Here is an 11,421-nt window from a genome sequence, read left to right as displayed (position 1 = left end):
ATTTGATTAAAATACATTAAAATCCAAAACAGAAAATAAACAAGCAACAACAAATGGAACTTGAATGAGGATTAAAAGAATAAAACCCAAAATTACAAACATTAGACAAAAGCCAGTTGAAACAAGTATGTTTTAAGATGCTTTCTAAAAGCGTCAACCGAGACTGCAGAACGTAAGTTAACAGGAAGAGCGTTCCACAAGGTCGGAGCTACCACTTAAAAGGAACGATCACTTTTAGTCTTTAAACGAGTGCGTGGGACCACCAGTAGTCCCTGGTTAGAAGACCTGAGTGACCTGTTAGTGATGTACGGCTGGAGCAGGTCAGAGATATAAACGGGCGCCTGTCCATGCAATGCTTATGCAGGAGCTACATGTTGAGTGTGAACAACAACAAAAAAGGAACAATGCAATAACAATTAAGGATCACGTTATTATGGGTTATGGTTAAGTTAAGGATTATTGTTTCTCTACATATAGTTTAAAGAAAAGGCATACACATTACAAAGTTCATTTATTTGTCATTTTACAACACAGGATCGCACAATGAAATGTAAATTGTAGCCTTCCATGCTACACACAAATAGAACTAGCCACAGTTATTTAAATTAGAATATAATGAAATAAAATAAAACAATAAGCCTTTATACAGTTATTTCTATATGTGAATCCTTAACAGTGTTAGGCAAGTTACTTCCAAAATACAATACATTAATACTAGTTACTGTCATTTGAGAGTTCTATTATAATATTCTGTCTCTGAATTGTAATGCAATTTACACTACTTTTGCGTTACTTTTGAGTTACTTTCACCAAAATAAAAGCGGAAGTATGACTTAGCTTGTGAATTTCACCACGGGTTTGCGTTACTTTTGTAACGCGTTACTCCCATCACTGCTTAAACATATAACAATATAGAGAGACTTTAGTGTATAGTGAGAATGAGGGTCACCGAGAAATAACTGATTTAATGCACAACCACCCGGCCAGCACGCTAAGTGACCCGAATCAAACACACCTAAGATGTTGTGTGAGAACAGGTGCATGCTGGGTATAGCTAAATGCTAACACGTACTTGCTTGGCATCTTCATCCACTGAGGAACTTTTTTGTTTTTTTATTTGAGGAGCGTGGTGGGAAAGAAAGTTTGAGTGGACTGGTGTGGTGATATGCATCGAGACTGAACGAGCAGAGAAGTGTAACTGGAGCAGATTGTGGAGGACGATATCGCGTTGCTCAGGGACGACCATAGACTGTAACAGTCAATGGGGACGACTCGCAAAATGACGTTCAGACAGGTAAGTAACGTAGGCCTACGCCTAAAGAAACATTGTAAGTCACTACAGAGGAGGGCTCAACAGGCGTGTTAAACTGTGCAGACTCTCTTTTTGCTGTAATGTGATTTTTTTGGGGGGGGGCACTTGCTGTCGAATTTATTGTCTGTATCTCTCTATGTTGATCGCTGATGGTTTATTCTGCTGTTAAAGGGTATTGTTACATGTAACGTTAGCCTATGCACTAGGGGTGGGAATCACCAGAGGCCTCACGATACGATATCATCACGATACTTATGTCACGATATGATATTATTGCGATTTTAAACATATTGCAATGTTCTGCGATATATTGCAATGTATTACCTTTTTTCCAACTTCAGATTTTTCCCAATTTCAAATGATGTCCCGAAAGGACAATTTTGTCAACATCTGTCGTATCTAAAAAGATACATTTCTCTGTTTGTTCATCTCACTTCAATTTTATTGGTGCAAAATGTGATTGTCAAGCAGACAGACTGACCAACACATATATCATAAAAGATCGATACTTGGCGTCTGTGTATCGATACAGTATTGCCACAAAAAATATCGTGATACTATGCTGTATCAATTTTCCCCCCCACCCCTACTATACACCCGCTGCGGTGTAGGTCTTTTTATTTATTGTCGGTCATTTTAGTGTAATTGTTTTGACCCGTCAATTTTTGTAAGGTTATACAAAGAAAGGTGTTTTTTCGTTTTTAAATAAAGGTAATTGATGCACAGGCTGTAAATATCCATCTATAGAAAGTGAATTGTTTTGCAGTGTGGGATGTAACTAAATACATTTACTGTACTGTAAGTCCAATTGTGACATATTGTAGCCTACTTTGCTTTGCCAGTGCTGCCAGGGGTCCGGCTAATGCCGCTGTACCACAGTGGTATGCCATCAGCCACCGACATATGCCGCTGTAATGAGCGACATGTGCCGCCAGGGGATTGGCATCTACCACAGTGGCTGACCATCAGCCACTTTTCGATCTTGGCCCTGCTGCTCTATTGACTGTGTTGAAATCTGTGATGCAATCATCAGATTATAGTTGCCCATCTAGAGTTTTTTCAAATTCCATACACTAGTAACACGCTTCCACCTAAGATCATCAGGGATAAGTAATTATACTGCTTGCTTGCAGATATTTCTTTTTCCAAAGAGCACTTTGATTCAATGAGGGAAATAGGCATATGTGCTAATCAATACTGCAGATCAATCCACGATTTTAAACCAAGTGGGGGGTTGCCCCACACTCACGCTGGGATGCAGCCAAAATGTTGATACAGGCCCGCTTGGTGCGTGACAGAAAAGTAAGCAAACACCATGACCCTGTGTATGTGTGTGTGGGGGAGACACACAGAGAGAAAGAACACACATGGTCTTTGACCTTTGGGTTCAAGGTGTGTCAGTAGGTGTGTGTGTGTGTGTGTGTGTGTGTGTGTGTGTGTGTGTGTGTGTGTGTTCAAGTTTGGGTAAATAGCTGCTGGTAGCTCTCAGTGTTAACAGTCAGACAGAGACCACAAAGACAGAAACATAGACGAAGTACAGGTTTGTGCATTTAGATTCTCACACATGATGTCAAGTTCCCTCTTTCTCTTTCTCACACACACATGTACACACGCTTGAACGCACACACACTCTCCCCTCACATGGTAACCTTGTGCCCCCTACACCTAGCCTCCCCTCCTCCAACTACCTCCACCACCCTCTATCTTACCCGCCCACTGCCATTCCGCCTCTGTGTGTGTGTGTGTGTGTGTGTGTGTGTGTGTGTGTGTGTGTGTGTGTGTGTGTGTGTGTGTGTGTGTGTGTGTGTGTGTGTGTGTGTGTGTGTGTGTGTGTGTGTGTGTGTGTGAGGAGTAGCCGATTGACTTATGCCTTCATTTCAGAGCTGTCACTCCTGGCCAAACACCATGACCCTTCAACCTCCATTTTGGAGGCGCACTTTTTTCCCCTTCGCCATATGAATATAAAAAACACATGTGGCCCAAAGGGGTGTGTGTGTGTGTGTGTGTGTGTGTGCGCGCATGTTTATGTCTACAGGTAAATCAAACTGACACAGTTCCTTTGAATGGCAGGAGCTGAATTACTTTTGCACTTCAATTTTGCACACCTGCCATTTATGGCAAACACTGGGCTCAGCATAAACCATAAAAGCAAAATACGTTGCTTCAAGATACAAATCAGAGCCAGTAAATATCAGAACCAGGTGCAGCAATTTCTTTGTGGGTAAATAACTTTGCATAGTATAAATACGTGGTTATGATTGTAGGTCTACATTGTACGTTAATGTGGGAATTTAGTGCATTTAGTGCATATTTCGTGCTTTGTTGGAACAATTTGTATTTATAATCAATAATACCACAGATTAGATGAACATGTTTAGGGTTGTCATTTGATGCACTGTAAAATATGCTGATCAGCGTCTTCTTGCACCAGAAAACACAATAATTTTAAATCTGGGTATTTACAAAAGAAGTAAAAACCAAAAAGCAATGAGCGTTAAGTACTTTCAAAATTTAAGAAAATGTCCCAGTCCCAACATGCTCTATATAAAACAAAACAAAATACTATTATATATATCCATTCAAGCCAATGTTGCATTCAAAGACAATACACAAAACCTATGCTCTCGATCCTTTTGCAAGCGTAGTTGTCGTATTTGTTTCTAAATGGATGACTCATTTCATGACCGTTTTCACCCCATGACACGAGAGTACTTCACCAAACCAAGTGAGGGTCAATTAGGTTGTAGCGTAGTGGTATGATGCACCCATTTACACATGCAGGACAGAAACAATGCATCCATCTGAGCCGTCTGTAGGTTGGCGACCATACCAATCAGGTCCCAGCCAGAGGTCGAGATGACAAACACAATAAGGCAGCGGATTCATCACCCTGTGTGCTCTGACAGTAATTGTCCTGGGTCCATGTCACAGTCCCCCTGTTAAAAATACAAGGGATGCTCCTTTGACAGAGATGACATCGGCGCCAGTCACATGCATTTAAGCTAGACACCTCCTCTATTTGTTATGACACACTTTCAATTTAGCAAAAAGGCCCCGTCGAAGATGAACAGTGCCTTACGTGGGAGGAGGAAAGCCTGGTGTAATTTAGACTTGGGTAGAGGAGGTGAGACATGTGGAGGGATTTTGTTTAATAAAAAGACATGCTTTGTCATGTTGCTAAATGTGAATGTTTGCAGTATAAGGGCGAGCTAGACGTCCATCTCTGGGGGATACGGCAGCCCAGATCGATAGGTGGGATGCCAGATTGAATTGAGGTCACTCTTTGTCTCCCCAAAGAGGTCCCACTTACTGGCTCACCATCAAAATGCAGCAGGGTATAAAGTGCAAGGGAGGGTGTGGAGGGGGAGGAGAATGGACAGTTGTATCGGTGACCCTTGTCTTGTCAGAGCAGAGAGGCTTTCTGTTCTGCAACATGTTTATTCTCAGTTGTTCTGAGAGACGGTGTACGCATGACAATGACACTGGTCTTTGAGGGATCAATAACCTGATGAGATGTAATGAGGCTGTTGTTGCTTAATTCTATCTAAATGTTAAACAGACTGACTATGGAGTCTTTCTCCTCAGCTGAAAAGAAAAAATCCACCTGTATGAGAATGAATACAGTGGGTGGAATCACTGCAGTCTGGGGCTTTAACAATTAGTTGATTAATTGATGACTTGCTAGACAGAAACGGCATTGATTACATTCCTGATCATTGTTTTAGTCATTTATCAAGCATTGAAATGTCTGTGGGTTTCTTATTATATAGTTTTATTTTTTATTTAATTTTTTTTTATTACAAATATTGGTCAGACTTAAACAGCTTAAAGACAACATGCCAGTGGAATTTCATTATTGTGGAAATCCTAAATGATAATAAAAAACAATTATTGAACAAAATGATAGACTAATTAATCAATACTGATAAAAGCTGCACTGTTACAAGCAGCTTTTTGTTTTGGTTTAACGTCCCGCAACTGTTTCACGCTCATCGTTCTCAGAGCATAATTTCAGGCACAGCAGTTGACTATTTTTTAAGCAAAAAGAGCTCTAAAAAACTCATTGTAAGCAACCTGCCCATTAAATGACAGACACACAAAATTAGCAACTAGCTGGTAAACATAGTGGATCATTTAGCAGCTAAACAGCTGGATATTTCCATTAGGAGTTGTTGGAGACCAGAATAGAGCTAAAAGGAGAGTGAATACTGGACTTACATTCGTCAGGTGGACAGAAATGCTAACCGTGCCATTTCTACTTTAAAGGTGGTAATACAGTGTCATGTTTACAACTCGTTCAGCTGGCCAAAAAAAAATTAAAATTCTTGTAAGCCGAACTTGCGCAGTCCATTCTTGTAAAATGCTCAGAGATGTGTGTTTAACAAGTCTAACTAATATTCAATGGCTTTAACAGAATCGTAATTTTTTTGCTGCTATGTCACCGCATTACAAAACAGTGTGCTTCTTTAGCTTTCCATGGCTTTTACAACCCACAATATTTTATGTAGCATGACAAATGCAGTTGAAAAACTCAACCACCAGTGTAGGCTTTGCAAATAGTTTATGAGAACAAGACAGAGCCAAAGTTCATTTTGAGTTTCATTAATTTCCTCTTGTTTTTTTTGTCTTTGTATGATTTATATTTGAATGCATGACAAAAGAGCCAGGTCTGAAACTCTTTACCGAGCACGCCCTCTAAACACTTGATATATAGAGCAATGCATCTCCAAAGCTAATATTATAATGAATTGGATCTGTGTCTACGTGTGTGGCCCAACAGTGGGCTGTTTGTGAAGATGTCCCAAAAGCAATACCCCTTTCTCCAGAATCAACAGACCCCCATTTAGCATTCCCAGATCCCCTGAAATGAAACGTTCATTTTTCCATAACTATCATCTCCGGCAAAGCATTGCAGGGGAATTGGATCTGTCTCGGCACAACCCCTCTCCACTCAGATCTCATCAAGCGTGGGCTGGAGTCACCCCTCTCCCAAAGAAATTGCTCTGAACAGCCGGAAAATGTACATCATTGAGGTGCAGACCAAAAATGGCATTGGCCCCCTTCCCATTCAGACACCACCCCCCACCGGCGTTCCTCTTATAAATCCTTAAAGAGGGCCCTGACTCCAATGTATGGCAACACCATCAATATTGATGTGAGAGAAAGTTCCTCCAAAGCCGTCTCAGTCACAGAACATTAATATTGATAGTGTTGTGCACCAGCCCGGACGCTCTAAAATGGTAATGGCATCTAGACTGGGGGTTAAAGGCCAATATCATTGCTGAATATGGACATGGCTGTTTAGCTGCAAGCAGGACAGGAGGCCATGCCAATCATCATGTCCTCTTCGTCAACCGGGCTAACCAAAGAAGGGCACGTCTGGGGTCACTGAAGAACTTTGACTCTTACTTCATTTGACTTGATTCTTCTAATGAACTTTTCACAGGACAGGACCAGTGAGATTAAATATATTTTTCAAAGGAGACCCCACCAAGATGTACCTTCAAGAATAACTTTAAATAGGAGGTGGCTCAATGAAATGCTTTCCATGGCTAGGATGGAAGAGATTCATTTTGGCAGGGGGAATTCACAGGGTTGCTTCTTGAAGGTGTGGAAACCATTTTTGGTTTTGCTTGATGAGACCTAGATGCCTGATTTGCGTGTTTGATGCTGTGCTAGACCCTTGATCCGAGCAGGTTTTAAACTTGTACTCCATTGCTCTGACGGCTCTCCATCTGTTTGTGTTTTGTTATATATAGTGTTTATTAATGTGTTTATTATAAAAAAAAAGAATCATTTAAAAAACATTTCATGGGTCTAACCTGTGGCAAGGATGGCTGAAAATATATTTTGTCTTTTTAGCCATGGCTCTAGGGATAGCATTGTCGGTCGGTCCACCGCTTTTCCGGACTGAATCTATATCTAAACATATATCTCAACAGCTGTTGGATAGATTGCCAATACATTTGGAACAGATACAAATGGTTGCCCGGTGATTAAGCATACACTGTTATCCCGAATTAGTTGACTCTACTAGACATTTGCATGGAAACCCGTTGCCTTAAACTAGAGATGTTCCGATACCGATATCCATATATCCATATCGGTATTGGCTCCAATACTGCCTGAAACGCTGGTATCGGGAAGTACTGGAGTTTATGCACCGATCCGATACCACGTAATAAAGCCCTAAAGAAAATCTACGTTAAAGTAGTTTATTTATGTTCTTTTTCCGTTCTAACTGACTGTCAAACTGGATAATAAAAGAAAGTTCTACGGCATTCATTGTTAACCTAAGAGTTTAACCTGAGCCAGACCGACAACAAAGATAGAAATCATATCACATCCATACAGGGATAGTAGTATACAGTTGTTAAAACATAATAAAATATATGACACACTGGTATCGGATTGGTACTCAGTATCGGCCGATACGCAAGTTCAGGTATCGGAATCGGTATCGGGAAGCAAAAAATGGTATCGGGCCATCTCTACCTTAAACCATTTAAGTTTTAAGACAAGGTAAAACTTAACAGGTCAAGTTGTATTAGCACAGACTGGTAGTTTGATGCAGTAGACAAATCAAGTTCATATAAGTAGTCATTACTAAAAATCAGTAGTAAACATATGTTACATGACATTTTATAAATATGAAACATTAGGCTCTACTTATAATGAATTCAACATATTTACATACATACATATTTTACATAGTTTTTGATAACAGTATAGTGTTAAGAAGAATGTATTCAATACATTAATTCCAGTAAAACAGACAGGATGACAATGCATAGATTATAATTTCCGACGTGCTCTGCTTGGATCTGTTTGACCATACACTTCCTCACTGCCCAGACCCCATCAGTCTGCTAACATTGTCATTGTGAGCATGTTAGCATGCTGATGTTAGCCTTTCAAGCGCAAAGCACCCCTGTGCCTAAGTGCAGCCTCACAGAGCTGCTAGCATCTCTGTGGACTCTTAGTCTTGTTTGAAGGTGGATGCCATTCAACTTCTGGGTTTGGGATTTCAAAAATGTATTCACTGAATTACACTGGACTAAAAAATGTTTGATCCAGGGGCTTGGCAAACACAGAACACAAAGTCGTAATTTGTTGTATTTATTGTAGCATTAATGTTAGTACTGTACATATACTTTAAATCTACATTTTGCTTAACAAAAATACAACACAAGGTGCTTCTAAGTCATCTGGTAGTTGCACTTGATGCTTCTGGTTGCATTATGGGAAATGTACGATCCAGGGTTTTTGAAAATTGACTCCTACATACAAGGGACTAAAAAGTCAGGATTGTGTTGCTTTCATTTTTTACCTTTTTTTTATTTGTTTATTAATCTGTCTCTTGTGACTTTATGGAAGTGCCATAAAGACCACATGCTTCATTTTCATGTGACTAAATTGGTGGAGTGTCCCTTTAAGGATAGATGATGCCAAGTGAGCTGATTTAATCATTCTTTGCATGATTTTATCATCCTTATATAATTGGCTTAACAACTAAAACACATGCCTTATTTGCATGTGACTTTGATGCATTAACCTGCAGCAGACAGCACTGCATGTAGCATGCATTTTATTAAGAGCTACCGTCATTCCCTAATGATATCATGGCTCTGTCGCTGTGGTGTCCTCTGCTTGTGCAAACATATTACACTGAGGCTGTTTTCTGGGTCAGTAAGTTAAATATTTCAGATGGTTTATTTTTAGCACCGTCTGCTTCCACTTTGTGTATGCGCTGCACGTTGTGTGTGTGCGCGTGCGTGTTAGTGCATCGCTCTCACTATCTGCAGGCTGCATTTGACCCACTAAGTCATCTTCACATGGCCCCCGGGGTTTATCAATTGAGTGTTGTGTGCAGAAGGGGACCATCATAATTGGTTGCCAACTGACTGTCAACACATCCAACAATATAAAGGACATGTATCGGCGGTTTCGATATTAACCCACAACCTATCAGTTAGGTTTAGGGTTGGGCATCGTTTGGATATTAACAATTCTAATTCCAATTCCGATTCTTCCTTTCGATTCCGGTTCTTATCAATTCTCGATTCCGATTCTTTGAGTGGTGGAGTTGAAACGGGTCACATGCTTATTTCACAAATTAGAGGAAAGTTTTATTTTGATTCAAAGGTGGGTTGCAGTTTGACAGGGCTTTTTCAATGTAAAATAAAGCCACACTAGAGCACCACTTATTGTGCTCCATGGCTGCAACACAACAAGCGCTTGGCCGCTTCGGAAACCAAAACTTGCGCATGTTAAATTTGGAACCCATGATCAGATTTGAAACCAAATCCTCCAAACGATTCCAATAAAGAAACAATTCCGATGGAATCATAATTTTGAAACGATTCCAAGTAATCGATTCTCGATGCCCAACCCTAGTTGGGTTTCACTGTGTGTTAGTTTCCATAAAGCTCAGTTTTAGCTGCTTTAGTTTACAAATCAATGAGTAGAGGACATTTTCCCACCGGTTAAACTCATGAGAAAACCTGTTACCAATTACATTGTAAACGCACCACGGCTGTGTCTGGCTTACCTTGCACGGCAGCTACATTTTCGTGAGATCACATGAGAATCGTAGGATCACATATCGCACGAAAATCCATCCTGTAGAATAACCAGCGGTTCAACCAATGAGCATCCTATGAGGAGCTACTGGCAGCTCCAGGCGTGGTTTAGGTGTGTATGATGACTGGGACTGTGCGCCTTAGGTTATTGTCTGGCCTTTCCGGTTGGGCTTTTGCCCCACAGCCACCAATTATACAGTCTATGGTTGAGACAGGACAAAATAAAAAAAATTACTTGTTTTGCAAACTTGAATATACATTACAAGAACATTGGCACCAGACAAAAACAGCTCCCTGTCCGCCATGTTCCTGAAAATAATAAGAGACGTCTTCCACCACGTACACATACTGTACATACGGCATACAGCTTCTTCTTCTTCTTCTTCTTCTTCTTCTTCTTCTTCTTCTTCTTCTGTTGAGTTTCATGGCGGTTGGCATCCAAAAACGTTGCATTAGCGCCATCTGCTGGACTGTCCTTTGCCCCATCTATTCCGGCATTGCCATAGCATGTGTGAAAATGTGCAAGATGGAAATGTTGCTGAATATAGTGCATATGTGAATAGTGAAAATCACTAGTGGTGCCTGGTAGGTAATCCTGGTAACTGGGATAACCTTGGGTTTACTGGTAACTATGTGTGAAAGAGGCTAAAGGCATATTAATTATCTTCTTTTACAGCTCTTTATTAGGTTGCTTGCATCAATTCAATTCAACGTGAATATAATTGTCCTGCAGTAGCTTTAATATTCAGTTTGCTTAAAGCAGTGGGAAAACTAAATCACATTAGATCACTTGTACATGGCATTGAACTGTCCGGGTGACAAAGAGGGCACAGTAATTGCTGCAGAGACAAGTGATCATTGAACTGTGAAAAGCAGAAAGGTTTTCCACAGATTATGAGAAACCGAATGATTGGAAACTGCCCAGGGGCAAAGGTCCCATGATAGTTTTTTAACCTTACCACATATGTGGAATCAATGCAGGGCTCTGTTGTTGACCTTAGCTGTTCTCTGCAACACATTCCGCTCTTCTGTTTCATAAAGACAGCGCTCCTACATTAGCCATGCTCTTCCCCTGCTTTGCTCCTCTCCTCTCTCTCCCTCATTTCACCTCTACTTGACTTTCTTGAGTCTTCTAGCTTTAATGGTGAGGTCCCATCCGTTTCCTTCCACTTAGGTTTTCCTCATAAAATCAAAATAAATTCTACTCAATATATTATGGTATTAGATTTTCCTTCCAGAATTGGTTAAAATGTAATTCACATGTTAAATTTAACGTAATATTGTTTCAAACTACTTGTAGACATTTTTATTGACTAAATGTAACACTTTTTGTCTCAGCACCTATACTGTAACTCCCTGAAATTTCTCCACAGAGTACCCTTATTCATCTACTACAAATAACAATGTTTTCAACATCTCCAACTATATCACAGATTATTCAATTTATGTCCATTACAATGTATTCCGTTGTTACAACATGTCTCACTACCAGGGTAAGTTTTAACACATCCTGGGGTAAGTTGTAAC

General features: G+C 40.2%; 1 protein-coding gene across 1 annotated transcript in view; it reads left to right on the top strand.

Moving 5' to 3' along the window:
• The first annotated feature begins 977 nt into the window (after window positions 1-977).
• Window positions 978-11,421, top strand: part of il21r.1 (interleukin 21 receptor, tandem duplicate 1) — a 57,020-nt gene continuing 46,576 nt past the window's right edge. The window contains exon 1 of the mRNA XM_039807347.1: window positions 978-1,294. The gene's annotated coding sequence lies outside the window, so the exon portion shown is untranslated. The remainder of the gene's footprint in view (window positions 1,295-11,421) is intronic.

Source organism: Perca fluviatilis, chromosome 7 (assembly GCF_010015445.1).
Source record: "Perca fluviatilis chromosome 7, GENO_Pfluv_1.0, whole genome shotgun sequence".
NCBI classification, from domain to species: Eukaryota; Metazoa; Chordata; class Actinopteri; order Perciformes; family Percidae; genus Perca; species Perca fluviatilis.
This window is presented reverse-complemented; position numbering and strand designations above follow the sequence as displayed.